The 18,676-nt window shown below is 39.2% G+C and overlaps 1 long non-coding RNA gene across 1 annotated transcript; it reads left to right on the forward strand.

Moving 5' to 3' along the window:
- The first annotated feature begins 14,003 nt into the window (after positions 1 to 14,003).
- LOC109269523 (uncharacterized) lies at positions 14,004 to 15,919 on the forward strand. The gene is made up of 2 exons (XR_002081123.2): positions 14,004 to 14,094; positions 14,822 to 15,919. It is a non-coding gene; the product is annotated as an uncharacterized LOC109269523 (long non-coding RNA).
- Positions 15,920 to 18,676: the final 2,757 nt, after the last annotated feature.

An 18,676-nucleotide genomic window follows, 5' to 3' on the forward strand; every position in this document is an offset into this window, starting at 1 on the left:
CCACCAAAATACTGCTAGAACTGATACATACATTCAGCAAAGTTGCAAGATATAAAATCAATGTACAGAAAATCACTTGCATTTCTATACACCAATATTGAAGCAACAGAAAGAGATATCAAGGGATTGATCCCCTTAACAATTGCACCAAGAACCATAAAATTCCTAGGAATAAACCTAACCAAAGAGGTAAAAGATGTCTACACTGAAAGCTATAGAAAGCTTATGAAAGAAATTGAAGATGACACAAAAAATTGGAAAAATATTCCATGCTCATGGATCGGAAGAACAAATATTGTTAAAATGTCTATACCACCCAAAAAATCTACACATTCAATGCAATCCCCATCAAAATAGCACCAGCATTCTTCAAAGAGCTAGAATAAACAATCCTAAAATTTGTATGGAACCACAAAAGACCCCGAATGGCCAAAGTAATGTTGAAAAGGAAAACCAAAGCTGGAGGCATCACAATCCTAGACTTTAGTCTGTATTACAAAAGCTGTAATCATCAAGACAATATGGTATGGGCACAAAAACAGAAACATAGACCAATAGAATAGAATACAGAACCTAGAAATGGACCCACAAACATATGGCCAACTAATCTTCAACAAAGCAGTATCCAATGGAAAAAAGTCTCTTTAGTACATGGTGCTGGGAAAATTGGACAGCAACATGCAGAAGAATGAAACTAGACCACTTTCTTAAACCATACACAAAAATAAATTCAAAAAGGATGAAAGACCTAAGGGTGAGACAGGAAACTATCAAAATCTTACAGGACAAAACAGGCAGCAACCTCTTTGACCTAAGCCACAGCAACTTCGTATTTGACATGTCTCTGAAGCCAAGAAAATAAAAGCAAAAATGAACTATTGGGACCTCATCAAGATAAACTTTCTGCACAGCAAAGGAAACAATTAACAAAACTAAAAGGCAACTGATGAAATGGCAGAAGATATTTGCAAATGATAATCAGATAATGGGTTATTATCCAAAGTCTATAAAGAACTTACCAAACTCAACACCTGAAAAACATATAATCCAGTGAAGAAATGGGCAGAAGGCATGAACTGCCACTTTTCTAAGGAAGACATCCAGATGGCAAACAGATACATGAAAAGATGCTCAACATTGCTCATCATCAGGGAAATACAAATCAAAACCACATTGAGATACTACCTCACACTGGTCAGAGTGGCTAACATTAACTCAGGAAACAACAGATGTTGGCGGGGATGTAGAGAAAGAGGAACCCTTTTGCACTGCTGGTGGGAATGCAAACTAGTGCAGGAACTCTGGAAAACAGTATGAACGTTCCTCAAAAAATTAAAAATAGAATTACCTTACCACCTAGCAATAGCACTATTAGGAATTTATTCAAAGGATACAGGAGTGCTGATTCATAGGAGCACATATACCCCAATGTTTATAGCCATGCTATCAACCATAGCCAAATTATGGAAGGAGCCAATGCCCCCCTTCCTCTGTGTTCATGTGTTCTGTTTCTTAAATTCCACATAGGTAGTTAGAATTTAGGTAATTGAAAGAAACATAGGTTTGCTATATGTATCAGGCAGGAGAAAAATATAAGTGGTATGGGGAGGGGAATGAGGAAGGTCTGGCTAGTAGTAAAGAGGCTAAATCATATAGATAGGCCATGAATGGAATTTTCTGGATCATTACACATGATTCCTCTCACGTATAAGCAAGCAAGACTCTTATTTAAATGCATAAATAATTCCATTGCAATAAGTTAAATTTTTTGGAACTCTCCATGAACGCTTACATACTTTCAAAGCTTTTAGTGACTTACCACTGTTTTCACATGAAAGAGTTACTACAGTTTCCTAGCACACGATTCATAATTCCAAGGCAATCTCTTACATACTTGAAGACATTGTTTTCTTTATTATTATTATTATTATTATTATTATTTTCTTTCTTTCTCTCTCTTTTTAATTTAATGTATGTAAACATACAGTGTAGTCTTGGCTTCAGGAGGAGAACCCAGTGATTCATCTCTTACATAGGACACGCAGTGCTCATCCTGAAAAGTGCTCTCCTTAATGCCCTCCCCCAATTAACCCATCCCCCCATCCTACTCTCCTCTAGCAACCCTCAGTTTGTTCTCTGTACTCAAGAGTCTCTTATGATTTGCCTCCCTCTGTTTTTATTTTTATTTTTCCTTCCCTTCCCCTATATTCATCTGTTGAGTTTCTCAAATTCCACTTATGAGTGAAATCATGATATCTTTCTCCAACTTTCTTTGCTTAGCATAATACTCTCTAGTTCCATCCACGTTAAACAATCCAGTGTTTTCTTTTTGAAATATCATCACAGATACGTAGCTAAGTTTTTAATTTTTTGAAATATTAAAAAAAATTTGAACTTACTATGGGAATAATAACAATTTAGTCTTAATCTTGTGTATAAATATGTTTCCTCCATGGCTGGAGAAGTGGATTATAATTTGTTTTCATTTGCAGTTTTTAGAGTTTTTATTTCTAATTATATTAAAGTTACTTTTTGAGACGAGTTAAATAAACTATGATACATCCATCTATGGCATGTTATAGCCATAATAAAGAATAATGGACTGATATGAAGTGATGTCTAATAGGTATAAAAAAAGTAAGCTTCAGAATAGTAGGCATGTTATTTGTGGGGAAATGGGAAAGTTTATACACAAACACACATGTGCAGTTACTTAGTCTAAGTAAATACATTTTTGGAAGAATACAGAAGTGAGGAATTAGGTGCTAAGAATTGGGCTGAGAATTGGGAGCTATTATTGGTGGTGACCACTTTATATCTTCTATATTTTGAACCCTTGAATGCATTGCATATTACAAAAATAAATTAAAATAAAAATCATTCCCCTTCTCTTCAAAACAGAGTGTCTACATAATTTAAAAAATTTAATTGGGCACCTGGGTGTCTCAGTCGGTTAAGCAACCCGACTCTTGATTTCAGCTCAGGTCATGACCTCACAATCTGTGAGATCAAGCCTCGCATCGGGCTCTGCGCTGATGGTGTGGAGCCTGTTTGGGATTCATATTCTCTCTCTCTCTCTCTCTCTCTCTCTCTCTCCCCCTCTCCGTCTCTTTGCCCCTCCCCTGCTTGTGCTTTCTTCCTCTCTCAAAATAAACAAACAAACATAAAAAAATTAATTACCTAGAATAAAAGAAGAAACAATAATTCGATTTCCTTTTTGGGCCCCCATAGTCTCACTCATTAGAAATGCACTGAAAAATAAATTTCTCATTGTACATGTTTGATGTGGTTTTGTTTTCCTCTCACAAAAAATCTTAAGTGTGTAGGATACTCTACACACTTTGAATACTCTAATACCTTGCTCTTCAAAGTATTGTGTAAGGACCAGTAGCATTGGGAACTGGCTAGAAATGCAGAATCCTTGTGTCCTACCCCGGACCTACCAAAGAGTCAGCACTTTAATAAAATCCACCCCCAGGGGACTTTCGTGCACCTTCAAGTGTGAGAAGTACTGCTCCAACAGGCAGGGTGGAGTTGGATGGAGACAATGCCGATAACCCTAGAATGTTAGACAAATTGATAGTCTATCAGAGTAGAGAAACAAAGGTCACTGAGCAGGCTTTGCTCAAGTTTGATGAAGAACCAGAGGGAATCTTAGAAAGATCCTAACACCTAAAGTCAAAAGGGAAATCCTAGCTCCTGGGTGTAAGTAAAAATGCAATTTATTTTCCATTTCATCTGTTAATAACCCAAGAATATGAACAAAATCATTGAAAGCCATGCCCCCCAAGATGCGTCCGTTAGCTGTTTTAAAAGCCGAATCAAAATATAGGGCACCTAGGTGGCTCAGTTGGTTAGGCGTCCAAATCTTGGTTTCAGCCGAGGTAATAATTTCATGGTCATGATCTCATGGTCATGGTCTCACTGTCATGAGATCAAGCCCTGTATCGAGCCCAGTGTGGGGCTCCATGCTGGGCGTGGAGGCTGTGTAAGATTCTCTCTCTTTCCCTCTGCCCCTACCCACCCCCCCCCAAAAAAAAACAAGCCAAACCAAAATAAACTGAAACTTCTGGTAAGTATCTATCCACTTTTATCAAGTCTCCGTGTTTTAGGCCTTTTCCCCCATCCCACCACCATTTAGCTAGTAAGAGGGATTCTTCTGAAATAGAAGTCAATTCATATCACCCCTACGTTCAAACACTTCTCAGTGGTTCCCCAGTTTACTCAGAATAATAGGAGCCAGAGTCCTAACACAAACCTACGAGGTTGTACGCAATGCACCTACACCTTAGTCACTCAACTATGCTCTTGGTGGCTTGCTCAGCTCCAGCCACACTAGACTTCTTGGTATTTCCTGAACTTGTCAAGTGTGCTCTGCTCTTCTTCCAGATCTTTACTCTTGTTCACCATTTCTCATATACTTATTTATTGCTTTGATTTTTTCCCCCCTGTAGAATAGTAGAATAGTAGAATATAAGCTCCTCAAAGGCTAGAGCTTTTTTTTTTTTTTTTTTTTTTTTTTGGTCTCACTGAATTTATTATTTCTAACTCCGTATCAGGAAAAGTAAACATGTAAGTATTGCTGATTTTCAAAGAAACCAAATCACATTGATGCATACTATAAAATAACCTTGAACACAATATTAAAAAGCAACTTAGAGAACAATATAACTTTATGAATTGTATACAAATAAAGTAGATGATGGATTTTCAAAAATTGCTACTATTTTTATGTGTTATAATTAGGGATAAATGTAACTTTAAGAATTGTATCTGGATTTAGCAAATTTTCCACAATGAACACATACTGCCTTTAAAAGAAAATAAAATAATATCTTTAAAAGATTATTTACAGTTAATTTGTGTGCATTAGCAATAAAAGTCCATTTGCTTGATTAATTATGCATTATGCTTCCATATTTATGCTTGGTTCATGGATGGAGTAGTGAATAAGATAGCCATAGTTATAGAGCTTACAGTCTAGTGGGAAAATATGGGCAATTAAAACAAGCAATGGTTTAGTCTGCAAGAGGACTTATGGGAAAATGTTCAGGAACATAAAACAACTCTGAACTCAGACAGAAGGAATTAGGGAATACTTCTAGGAAGTAGAAGCCACTTAATTGAAAGTCTAAATGTTAGTAGATGATAGGTGAAAATGGAAATGGTGATGTTGGTATGGTGCTATAGGAACCTAAAAGCAATTTAGTACAGCTAGTATTTACAGTGAATGTATATGTCTGTAAGAGGAACTGACCATATCTGTGTAAGTAGGAAGGAGTAAGATAGCAGGCCAGTAATGTAATCAGGGTGTAGATAATGAGCTTGCAAACTATGCTCTTCTATTTGAAGTCTATTTTTTTTGGAGCTTGAATATATATTTGTGGAGCTTGAACCTACAACCCCAAGATCAAGAGTCCCATGCTCCACTGATGGCTCGATTTTCTTTTTCTTTTCTTTTCTTAAGTAGGCTCCATGCCCAGCATGGGGTTAGAACTCACAACCCTGATATCAAGAGTTGGATGCTCTACTGACTGAGCTAGCCAGGTGCCCCTCAAAGGCTAGACCTTTAGTTATTGCTATATTTCCAGTGCCTAAAAGAGGGATAGTTGATGGATGAATGAATAAATGAATGAACCAACAATTGATCCTGTCTTAGGTCCACTTGGGCTGGTATAACACAGTATCATAGACTAGGTGGCTTAAACAACAGAAATTTGTTTCTCAGTTCTAGAAGGTAGAAGTCCAAGATCAGGTGCGGGCTGATTGGGTCCCTGGCTTGCAGATGGTTGCCTTCTCCCTGTGTCTTTGCATGACCTTTCCTCAGTGCTTGCATGAGCGATCTCCACCGCCTACTTCTTATAAGGCCACCAATACTATCAGATTAGGATCCCACCCTTATGACCTCATTTAGCCTTAAAAGCTGTATCTCCAAATAGTCATGTTGACGGTTAGGGTTTCAACATATGAATTTGGGGAGTGGGGGGGGAGACACAATTCAGTCCATAGCAGATTTCACCATCAGTTTACTTCCACCAAAGAAATTGCCCTGTTAGGCTGCATTTTTTAAAATTCTTATCCCATTCAATGCTGCATCTGGTATTTATTTTAACATGACTTCCCCTAGACAAAAGTGCTGCAGCCAGGGGATGTCATTTGATATGCTCTTCCCTGGTTGCAGGGGTAACTCTATATGGAGAGGTAAGGGCTTGCACTAGGTCTCTCACAGCCAATTGTCAGATGTCCCTGAATATATATTTTTAAATATTGAAGAAAAAATATTGAGGGTGTTTGTTGCAGTTACTTCTCAGTCCCCTATCTTCCTTGACTTGGAACCTGAATGAAATGCTACTTTATGAAATGCGAGGTAATTACAACTGCTCTGAAATGCTATGTGTCCACACCACAGAGCAGTGCAGAAATCTTTCCTGTTTGGCAATTGCTTCTGCAGTTGAGTATTAGGAACAACTTAGAAATACATTTAATCAAACTGCCTTTCTTCAAGTACTGTATATCTCCTTACTGTAAGAATTGTTTTTTTTAACCCGGGTCACTAGAATCATCAATGCACAAGCTTCAACATACAGATGCCAGACTCTTAACAAATCCTACTCAGTCTCCTCTGAGTTCTCTTCTTAACCAGGCCTCAACCTTGGCCAGTAAAAACCAGACTCTCTGCATTAATGATTTCATCCACTCCCCTGCCCCCTCACCCCCTTCTCCACACACACTAAGAGACTTGAAAAAACACTAGCATAGTTTCTAACAGCTCAAGGCTGCATCCCTGGGATAACAGCAGGCCCCTGAAATTCCTGCCAGAGAAAGCTCAATGTTGCCAGGTGAGTTAACTGTTTATTCTAGCCAAAACCTGGTGATAGGCAGATAGGCCTCTAAACCCTCTCATACAGCAGTTACTTTAGAAAGCTTGCAACTATAAATCTTTTCTCTGTCCCTTTGAGATGTAAAATGCTACCACCCAGAACAGTCTTTTCAAGAATGAAGGCAGGCGAACTCTCACTCTTGACCTAGCTCCCAGTCACAGTAGGGGGGTAAGGGCCTAACTTTGGTGGCTTCAGCTGGCTCTAACATGTTCTACTGCCTCCTGCTTTAAAAATAGGAGAAGTTTGTTTCTCCTCAGGATAAGTGCCAATTAACGAACCCAGATGGCCTGTCCCACAGACATTTAACACATCTTAATGTTTTTCCCTTAGCATACCTCAACTTTTAAAAACTCTCTAGCCTTTTGTTCTGACAAAGTTGATTTCAGTTCATGCTGGATCTTTCTTCCTATTTCAGTAGGTATTACTGAATAAAATCTATCTTTACTGCTTTAACTAGTGTCCAGATTTATTTATCTTTGACAAGATCAACCCCAGAGATTTTGTTTCAGTGGATCTAGGGTGGGGTCAAGGAATCAGGATTTTATAAAACTTCCAAAGGGCCTTCTGATACAGTCAGGACTGTGAATAACTGCTTTAGGTCCATGGTTCTCAAAGTATGTTCTCTGGACCAAGGATATTATCTTTATCATCTGGGAACTTGTTAGAAAGGCAAACGCTTAGGTCTCACTCCAAACCAACGGAATCTAAAGCTCGGAGGATAGGGCCCAGCAATCTGTGTTTTAACAAGACCTTGTGATGATTCTGATGGACTAAGGTTTGAGCACTATTGTTGTAGAGGGTTAAATTTGCTCCATGAAATATAATTAGGATTTGGTTAGTTAACTGTGACTGGGAGCCTAGTTATGTCAGTAAACATTAACCTGAAGAATGTGTCTGGAAAATTTCCTATTCTTGGTCCTCTCCTTCCCCCTCCTTCTCCTACCACCTCCGGCCCCCTCAGTTTTCTCTCAAAATGAAAGCTAGAAGGATCCTGGTCCACCAATGCTCTTAGAAACCTTCACTAATCTTTGAAATTATAACACAATTGCTAAATGGCCATGACAAAATTGGCCATTGGAAAGGGTGAGTGGAATCTAGAGCTTATGAAATGGATTATTATCTTCCTCCCTCAAAAAATTCCAAGGTATCCTAAAATGTGTTCTTTGGCTAACATTTTTGTAACTGGGTATTTGTTTCGAAGAGAAAGACTTGGAAAGAAAAAAATGATTGTATTTATATGTAACTGCCTTTCCTTTCTACTTCGATAGATGAAGATTAAATGTGTTTGGTCCCAGAATATGCAGCATGAGGCCTTTGTGGGCCTCTTCCTTCTTGCCACCAGAGAACCGGAGGGATGTTAGGGATGCTGGTAACCTTTCCTTCCTGACAGAGAAGGTCATTGAGAAAGGGTACAGGAAGAATGACTATTTTTCTACATTCTGCTGTAGCCAGTGACAGGCATCATGGCACTTTTAATTCATTCCTTCATCTTGTTTGGAAAAGCTTATCTATATGGAAAAACACATTCCACAAAAAGAAGTCTTTGCTTCTGGAAACATGTGTTTCAGGAAAAGAAAAGGGGTATGAAGAAGCTTTATTTTGGGCAAATATATTCTCCTGTTTTTCTAAGTTAAATATTTATGTAGTTTTGCAAAAAATACTCACACACACACACGCACATAATTCTTTCAAAGAATAGAAAATAATCCTTAACTTTGGAAACAAACAGATTTTGGCAAAAGAGAGATATCTCTGTATTTTTTACATTAGGATTTTTATTTTGTAAACATGTAATAGTTTCTAGAGTTTTGCCTCACAAAATTAGCAATATAATTTGGGGAGATGCCATTCCTGGAAGGCATCAACAATTTATGTCCTCTAAGAATTTTCAGACCCACTTATTCTTCAAACAACCAAAGTACTCATGAGAAATTTATTTTTCACTTATATTAATGCATCTTTTAACTGGCTTTGAAATTCTTCAATAATTTCCTGTAAAGAGTCTCAAATCTGGCTTGAACTACCATTGCCTCATTCGGCTGAGCATTAGAACCAACAGGTTAAACCAGTCTCCCAGAATCTGTCTATTCCCGACCCCCATGTTTTAGCAGGCAAAAGTAAGCTTGGTTGGAAGAGGCAGGGGTGGTCTCTGCTCAGTTGAAGATTATTATTTCCCTGTACTGCCTCTCCAGTGATATTATTCCCCAATCCACCTTGAAATCCTAGAGACATTTCTACAAGGTTCATTACTCTACTTCATTAAGCAACAGGTCCTGTTAAACCTTAAAAAAAAAATAGCAGCAGCAAACAACAATTTTAGTAGCATTTCCCAATTCCAGTCTGTGACCCATCTGTGAACTTTCCACATTAAGAATGGTGGTAGTGTATAAAGAAAATTCTAAACTCTGAAACCTTGTGACTGTCAGTATTCATGGGCAGGAGAAGCAGCTGAAGAAGAAATTCCTGTTCTGTAACTTAATACATGTATATGTTTTAGTTTATAAAGCCCTACTTGTGGCACGTTGTGGATATACATCTCATAGGAGGATAATACAGGTACCAGGCTTCAACAAACTGACAGTGGGGTCTGAAGGGAGGATGCAAACATGTAAAACAGTAACTAATTGTGAAGCAGGATACAATATTCAATAACAGAGATTTAGGCATAGAGCTAAGGGAGCAAGGAGCCAAGGGTAACCAACCATGGGTCCTGACTGAAGGGAGGTTTTATGCAGTAGCACCTGTAGCATACAGACTCAGGTTCAAGTAAACATACTGTAAGAGGAGAAAGCAAGGCTCAAGTGGAACAGATTCAATAATGTATATGAAAGTCCTTGGCACATGGTTTCCCTTATTGTTGTAAGAAGCAGTTAGCATTTGAGTTGAGCTCTGAAGGATAAAAACCTGAAAATGAAGAGAAGGGTATTCTAGCTGAGGGAACAGCATGGAGATAGAAGTTGACAGTTTGAGGCTCAAGAGCGAGGTGGGGAATGATTGATGGTATGCTTCCAGCCAACTGCCTGGAGAGAGAAAACAGGACGCAGGGATTTAGGTTAGACAAAGCACTGGGGACTTTGTGTAACATGCCATGGAGTTTGGAGCAAATGAAGAAAAAAAAGGTGGCTAGGTAATTCCCCACATCCCCTTTCAGACACATCACCTTTTCTCTGGTCCACAAACACCAAAGGAAAACATGAAAACCAGCATGTTCTAACAAACAAGGACACAAGTGTTGTAGTTCATTGTGAAATAGTCCATCATTTCTACCCACCCAGACCCCTCTCCTATCAGTGCCACCACCCCTTCTATGGGTTACAACACCATTAACTCCACCTCACTATGTCTGACAACCTCCCTCTGAACCAGCTCAGACTGCCAGTCACCAAGCACCGCAGGTAAAACTCAAGCAAGGGAAATGTGTCAGAAAGTAATTGCACATGTCCTGTGGAGAATGTTATGCTTTGTCCATTAAGGAATTGTGTGGAAAAGATACACATCAGCTGATGGATTTAGATGGTGGCTGGTAGTCAATAAATATTGAGTTTTAATTGTTTGTAAGTTACGGGATTAAAATAAACTCTGCCACTTTTTGTTGTGTGGGTCTTCATAAGTCAATTTGCTCCGTAAGTGGTATTAAGAACTTTCAGGAACAATTAGGGTGTTTTCAGTTTTGAGCCTAAGTGCTCAAATTTACCACCTCCCTCATTACCATTTTAATGTTTATTTAATTTTAAGAGAGAGAATGAGAGCACAAGCTGGGGTAGGGAGGTGGGGGCGGGGAGAGGGAGACAGAGGATTTGAAGTGGGCTCCAGGATGTCAGCACAGAGCCTGACACAGGACTGGAACTCACAAACTGTGAGATCATGACCTGAGGCTGAAGTCGGTCGCTTAACTGACTGAGCCACCCTGCTTCCCCTCATTACCATTTTAGTATTATTTGAAAAAATAACAAACATGAGATTTTTTTTTTCAACGTTTTTATTTTATTTTTGGGACAGAGAGAGACAGAGCATGAACGGGGGAGGGGCAGAGAGAGAGGGAGACACAGAATCGGAAACAGGCTCCAGGCTCCGAGCCATCAGCCCAGAGCCTGACGCGGGGCTCGAACTCACGGACCGCGAGATCATGACCTGGCTGAAGTCGGACGCTTAACCGACTGCGCCACCCAGGCGCCCCAACAAACATGAGATTTTTTTCCTAATTAAAAGATATTATATATTATATAGAATTTGGAAAGTACCAAACTCCCAGTCTTTTAAAATCCTCCATTTAACAATAATCAGACTCACCTGTGTTAATTTCCTATTGCTGCTGTAACTAATTACTACAAATTTAGTGCCTTAAAACAACTCAGTTTGTAGGGTACCTGGGTGTCTCAGTCAGTTGAGCATCTGACTCTTGGTTTCCACTCAGGTCATGATCTCAATTTCGAGAGTTTAAGCCTCGTGTTGGGCTCTCCGCTGACAGTGCAGAGCCTACTTGGGATCCTCTCTCTTCCTCTCTCTCTGTCCCTCACCCACTCATGCTTGTGCTCTCATTCTCTCTCTCTTAAAACAAATCGACTTAAAAAAACACACACACAACTCCATTTTTTTATAGTTCTGGAGGTTAGAAATCTGATCCAAGTCTCAATGTGCTAAAGTTAAGGTGTCAGCAGGACTGTGTTCTTCCTGGAGGTTTTAGGGGACAGCCTATTGCCTTCCCTTGTCCAACGTATCAAAGCAGCCCACCTTCTTTGGCTTGTGGCCCCCTTCCTCCATCTTGAAAGCCAGCAGCTTTTCATCTCTGATCATTGCTCCTTTATAGTCACAGCTCATCCGTTCTCTCTTCTGCCTCCTCCTTCCACTCTTAAGGGCCCTTGTGATTACACTGGGCCTACCTGAATAACCCAGGATGGTCCAGGATAATCTATTTACTGATCAGCACCTGCAAACGTAACTCCTCTTGCCATGTAAAACACATTCACAGGTTCTAAGGATTAGGACATGGATATCTTTGGGGGGCTGGGGAGTATCATTATTCTACCATAACCATAATCTCTATTCAGAATCAATAATCATAAATACCTATAATTTCCTAATCTTTGTCAAAATCACATATATGCAAATATGAACTGTATGTAATAGACTCTTTCCTGCTTTAAAGTAGGATAATGTCCATGTTGGGAATAGGGTTTTCTGAATAGCTATAGACCGTGGTTTCAGTTTTCTGAATAACATGTAGGTCATTCTCCTCTGGTTTATAATCAATAAAACTACTTTGAATGTAATAAGTAGACACTGAAGAGTCAATAAAGATGTCCCTGCCTATTGCCTTTTCTCCCTTCAGAAGACAGAGGAAGTGGAGTGAATATATTAGTGTATGCTGACTTAGGAGCCAGTTGAATTTGTCAAGAAGTTTTAAAACTTTCTTCCTGGGAAGAACCAGAGTTGTTCCAATGAAAACAGGAGCCACTGGCAGTAATGAAACTTGGATATGTTCACACTTGTAACACAACACAGCTTAGCCTCCTGAGTTCTGGGAAAAAGAAAAGAACTTATTTATACATTCTAATAATTTGTCTGAATGGGCAACTATTTCCTTTCTCCTGCAGTGTTCTACAATTACACAAATGTAAAGAATAGTACTCTTGATATCAGATATTTTTCTGCCGGCAGGTTACTCATGAGTCATCAAAGATTTTATAGGATTGTCCTCACAGACTATTCTCTAGGTAGGGAGTCGAAAGCAGTATAGCAATTCATTCTTGGAAACATTTCAAAATGGCATTATCTGTTTGAGTAATCAAGTAAAATCATGTGGAGTTTACTTTGAGTACCTTAATTCTAACTGCAAAGGGTATGCCATTTATTTATAGAGCACCCTTTGCCCAAAGACTGTAAGTCACTGAATTACTAAGTTATCCCTTAAAAGACAGGGAGGAAGAGACATTTTGGCAAAGTTAATCTTATGTGGTGATAAGGGAGAAGGTCTCTCATTCCAACTTTTCTCCCTTTCTCATCCCCCAAATTCCAAACTGGTGCAAGGATGGGTGGCAACTAAGATCAGATATAGGCGATAATAGGAGTCACTTTTTTCAATTCAGGTGTGACCTGGGGTCTCCTTGTCCCCTGAGGTATAGCTAAAATGAAATCAATCCCCCAATTCCAAGGCTTGTGGCTGATTTCTCTCAATTCCCAGGCACTTTACAGTCTCAAAGGCACCTCTGGCTCCACACTTTTGTGTCCTCGGTTTATGGATTATTTCAGTGTCACGTGCTTTTGCCTTTGTTCAGCAGCACATGGACTCAGATGTCACATTTAGGTTCTTTCCTGTTTTCACCCCTCTGCCCTGCCTCCTCCACATACACACCACACTCACAGGGTGGTTTGCTCGGCCATTCTCTTTACCAAGATGGAAAGACAGAAGTAGAGACCTTGCCAAGGGAATTTGCACTCCTCCACCCTTCCTCCTTCACCTGGTGCCCCAGTTTTATGTCAACATCACTGGCCTCCTCCTCTCTCTTAGAGCCAAAACAAATTCCTCTCGTTTTGTCATGCAGAACCAGTCAGTCCTTTCTTTTGTTGCCTCAGCACCTTCTCACAGTCCTCACCTACTCCAAATGGTCTACCGGATATTTCCTAAGAATTCTAGTGCCAGCTCCTAAGATAAAATATAGAGGGTTAAAATTTTTATTAAACTCCAGTATTTTCAGCCCAGAGAAGACTAATGTTTCTCTTATTCAACAAATATTTTTTTGTGTGCCAGGCATGATTGCCAGAGCTGGGAACCCAGCCGGGGAGTTAGACAGTCCTGAACCTCATGGAGTTTGTTTAAAACCTTTCTTAAAAGCTGAGAACAATCTGAGGGTTGATGGGGGGTGGGAGGGAGAGGCGGGTGGGTGCTGGGTATTGAGGACGGCACCTGTTGGGATGAGCACTGGGTGTTGTATGGAAACCAATTTGACGATAAATTTCATATTAAAAAAAAAAAAAACAACCTTTCTTCTCCATAAGACAAACAATGATGTGAATAATTAACAACTGTAGTAAATACCACAAAGGAGAATTGCTGAGTATTACCTCCGAGGGTGTGGTTGTGGCAGAAAGGGGTGAGAGTTAGAGGAAGTTTTCCCCTGATGACTTTTAATGCGCCCGGGATTAGAAAAGCCTGGCTTACTCCTAGACCAATGTTCTTTCCCCTGCAAATGCTGCCTCTGAAGACACAACTAAGGTAGGAAGGACAACATTTGTTAAGTTTCTGTCCTGAATTAACAAATCAATTTAACAAACACTAAGGGTCTGGCATGTGCCTAGTACTGTGCTTATCTACAGCCTCGAGGGGATGACAAAATATACAGCAACAACACAACAAAAAGAATGAAGGATGTTTTTGGACAGTATGAAGGGCAGTAACTGAAACTGGTGGCAGAGTGGCAGATGGTAACAGAAAGCCTTACCAGGTGCAGAGGCCCAGATAGTGAGGAGCTTGCTAAAGAGTGTCTAGCTAAAGGTAAGCTATGTTCAGAGTTCCTGAGGCAGAAACACATTGTTGGCTTGTCTGACCAGAGAAACAATTATGCAAGGCTAGAACAGATGAGAGGAAGAGAGATAGGAGGTTCTTGGTGTGGAGCCAGGACCCCGCTTAGGTAGGGTTCTGTAGGCCAGGGGAGGAGTTAAGGTCTTTTCCCCCAAGAGTAAAATGAAGTTATCAGTAGGGGGAGTAACTTATCTCATTTACATTGTAAAAGGTCATTCCAGGTACAGGATAGAAAATAGATTGTTTATCACCTTTTTATAATAAACAACCCAAACATCTATTTGAGACCGGGAAACTGAAAGGACCTCATGAAAGACTGCCTTTTTGCTGCCTCTGTTCTCACCCACCTTACACAGGCCTAATAGAACAGATTATGTATGTCCTCTTTGTAAAACTCAAGGCATTAATGATTTCTTTAGAGTCTTCCAGCACAATAGAGAACACCTAAGGAGTGACCAGGCAGAGTTATCATGAAGATTGCCCAAAAGCACTGACTCACCAAGACCCCTGGCTCCAAGGCGTATGTGACCTACAGAAGACACCTCAACACTCATCTTTGCTCCTGGATGCCTGAGCAGACACACACACTGGACCACAATCCTCAGTACAAACCCCAGGTCCCAAGCAAAGACGAAGCTCACCCTTCTTTCCTTTCTGAGTCTCCCAGACACTCTGTATCTGCATTCTCTCTAGGTCTTCAATACCTTCTGCTCTCACTGCCTCTCGACTCAGGTTTGATTTCTATCCTGTGCAAAGCCAAGGGCCCTCTTGGTGGGTCCTGCAAGAATCCCTTCCGGATCCTCGGACCCAGCCAGCCTGCATCATATTGATGCAGGTTTGGTTAAATAAATTATGATATGGAATATTGTGAAGCCCTCAAAATGATGACATGTCTATTGTTGACAAGGAAAGATGTCCACATTTTAGTAACTGGGGGAAACAATTAGGTTACAGTATAGTGAACAGAGCTTTCATAAGTCTGGAAACTAAAAATGTTTATATTATTTATCTCTGGGTGGTGACAATATAGAATTTTTTTTTTTTCATTTTTGCTTACCTATATTTTCTAGTTTTTCTACTGGAGTAATGAAAAAAGGCAGATAAAAATAAGCTCATGAGACAGAAGATTAGAATATGGCCTGACAGAGAAAACATTTAAATACAGTACTGTGGCATTTTCATTTACCGAGAATTATATTTATAGCTTACTTCAAAACATGAATACTTTGCAGCACATTTCAAATGTTATTCTGTAAAATTTATAATGAAAGACTAAAAGTGTGATCACAGATATTGTTCCTTAAAATTAAAATTCATCGTAGTTCTCTTTTCTCTGCATGTGTCATTGTCTTTGGTCATACATTTTCTCAAACCCAAGTGAAGATTTTTCCTCACTCGAATGCCAGTTTTAGGGAGTGCTCTGTGTTGCCTTGCTTTATTTTTTAAATTAGGATTGGAAAACGTTTCTATCGTTGTTCCACTTAAAATTTCCAATAAAAACAATTTGAAGAATGGGTAACTCCGACTCAGTGGAATATATTTGAGCTCCTGATAACTTTTATAAGTTTTTCCTCTACTTTTGCTCTGGAAGTATTGCACAATTCTAGACTTCTTTTTGTTCAAGGTTGACACTGTTGGATGATGTTTTAGGTCCTTCAAATATTAGCTGTTCAGTAATAGTAGCACACCCAAATGTCAATGGGCCAGTATTTCTGATTTTCTGACTGTAGCAGTGTGGGGGTGAGTTCCTGCAATCTTGGTCTTTCTGAACCCCCTTGTTTAATTCCAAAGGATTCCTCTGAATTTTAATTTTCATATCATGTTTTATAATAGTAGATTGTTACAAATGTAATCAGGTTTTTGACTTGTATGCTTGTAAAAACTGAAGGTTATTTTTCTTGTTCATTCTTGTCTTTTTGAAATGATTTTCTATTGCGTTGTATAAAATAATTTGGATTGCCCAGATTCTCCAATGATCTGTGTCTGTAATAATTTAAAATAAACTATGTACAAGATAGACACCTTATTAATTGTGCTAAAAGGAAATAAGGAAATAAATAGCAAACAGCTATTTTAATAGCTAGGCAGCTTTAATGCTTTCTGATTCAGTAGCCATGGAGACACCCTTCCATCAGGCCAAAGTGTTGTCACATAGGGGTCCTTGGTAGCAGTCTCTGAAAATGTTTTATAACACAGCTATTACTTTTATTATAATTTGTTTATGCAGCCTATCAAACTCTGAAAAAAATGTCTTTAACAAAACCTTGTGCTATTGGTAGAGCAAAGATACATTTCAGTTCATGTGATCATAGTGATGAATTCAAATTTTAGTGGAGTATGAATGAATCATAGCCATGAGGTTTACTATACTACTTTTAGACCACCTCATTTAATAAAACATAGATCACTGGGCTACCTAGCCACTGAAATGCTATACCCTTGGTTTATATCAGAATCTAAGTCACCTCTAGCATTTTTATGAAGTTTTATTTGTGTCCAAAGCCATTTCACATATACTATGGACACAATGTTTCCAAAGATGTCCTTAAACTTTAGGTGGTAGATATGCAAAATAATAATACACAGCATTTATTATTTCATGAAGCCTAACTTCTCAGCAGCCATAGTTTTCTTTTTTTTTTTTTTTTGAAGTTCAGGAATCCTTTTATTTTTTTTTATTTTTTTTTAAATTTTTTATTTTTTAATATATGAAATTTACTGTCAAATTGGTTTCCATACAACACCCAGTGCTCATCCCAAAAGGTGCCCTCCTCAATACCCATCACCCACCCTGCTCTCCCTCCCACCCCCCATCAACCCTCAGTTTGTTCTCAGTTTTTAACAGTCTCTTATGCTTTGGCTCTCTCCCACTCTAACCTCTTTTTTTTTTTTTTTTCCTTCCCCTCCCCCATGGGTTTCTGTTACGTTTCTCAGGATCCACATAAGAGTGAAACCATATGGTATCTGTCTTTCTCTGTATGGCTTATTTCACTTAGCATCACACTCTCCAGTTCCATCCACGTTGCTACAAAAGGCCATATTTCATTTTTTCTCATTGCCACGTAGTATTCCATTGTGTATATAAACCACAATTTCTTTATCCATTCATCAGTTGATGGGCATTTAGGCTCTTTCCATAATTTGGCTATTGTTGAGAGTGCTGCTATAAACATTGGGGTACAAGTGCCCCTATGCATCAGTACTCCTGTATCCCTTGGATAAATTCCTAGCAGTGCTATTGCTGGGTCATAGGGTAGGTCTATTTTTAATTTTCTGAGGAACCTCCACACTGCTTTCCAGAGCGGAGCAGCCATAGTTTTCAAGACCAGGTGACAGACTTATTAACCTTGTAATTGTTAATTATTCATTTTTATTATTTTTTTAAGTTTACATCTGAGTTAGTTAGCATATAGTGCAATAATGATTTCAGGAGTACAATCCAGTGATTCATTCCCTACATATAATACCTGGTGCTCATCCCAACAAGTGTCCTCCTTAATGCCCCTTGCCTATTTAGCCCATCCCCCCACCCACAACCCCTCTAGCAATCCTCTGTTTGTTCTCTATATTTAAGAGTCTCTTCTGTTTTGTCCCCTTCCCAGTTTTTATATTATTTTTGCTTCCCTTCCCTTTGTTCATTTGTTTTGTGTCTTAAATTCTACATTGAGTGAAGTCATAGGTTATTGGTCTTTCTCTAATTTTGCTTAGCATAATACACTAGTTCCATACACACTTGTTGCAAATGGCAAGATTTCATTCTTTTTGACTGCTTAGTAATACTCTCTTATATACCCCATCTTCTTTATCCATTCATCTGTCGATGGACATTTGGGCTCTTTCAGTACTTTGGCTATTGTCAATAGCACTCCTATAAACATTGGGGTGTGTGTGACCCTTTGAAACAGTACACCTATATCCTTTGGATAAATACTTGGTAGTGCAATTGCTGTGTCATAGGGTAGTTCTATTTTTAGTATTTTGAAAAATTTCCACACGTTTTCCAGTGTGGCTGCACCAGTTCACATTCCTACCAGCAGTGTAAAAGGGTTCCTCTTTCTCTGCATCCTCGCCAGCATCTGCTGTTGCCTGAGTTGCTAATGTTAGCCATGCTGACAGGGGTAAGGTGGTATCTCATTGTATCTCATTGTGGTTTTGATTTGTGTTTCCCAGATGATGAGTGATGTTGAGCATTTTTTCAGGTGTCGGTTGGCCATCTGGATGTCTTCTTTGGAGAAGTGTCTATTCATGTCTTTTGCCCATGTCTTCACTGGATTAT

This window comes from Panthera pardus, unplaced genomic scaffold, assembly GCF_024362965.1.
Source record: "Panthera pardus isolate Hobbes unplaced genomic scaffold, ASM2436296v1 HiC_scaffold_7, whole genome shotgun sequence".
Taxonomy (NCBI): Eukaryota; Metazoa; Chordata; class Mammalia; order Carnivora; family Felidae; genus Panthera; species Panthera pardus.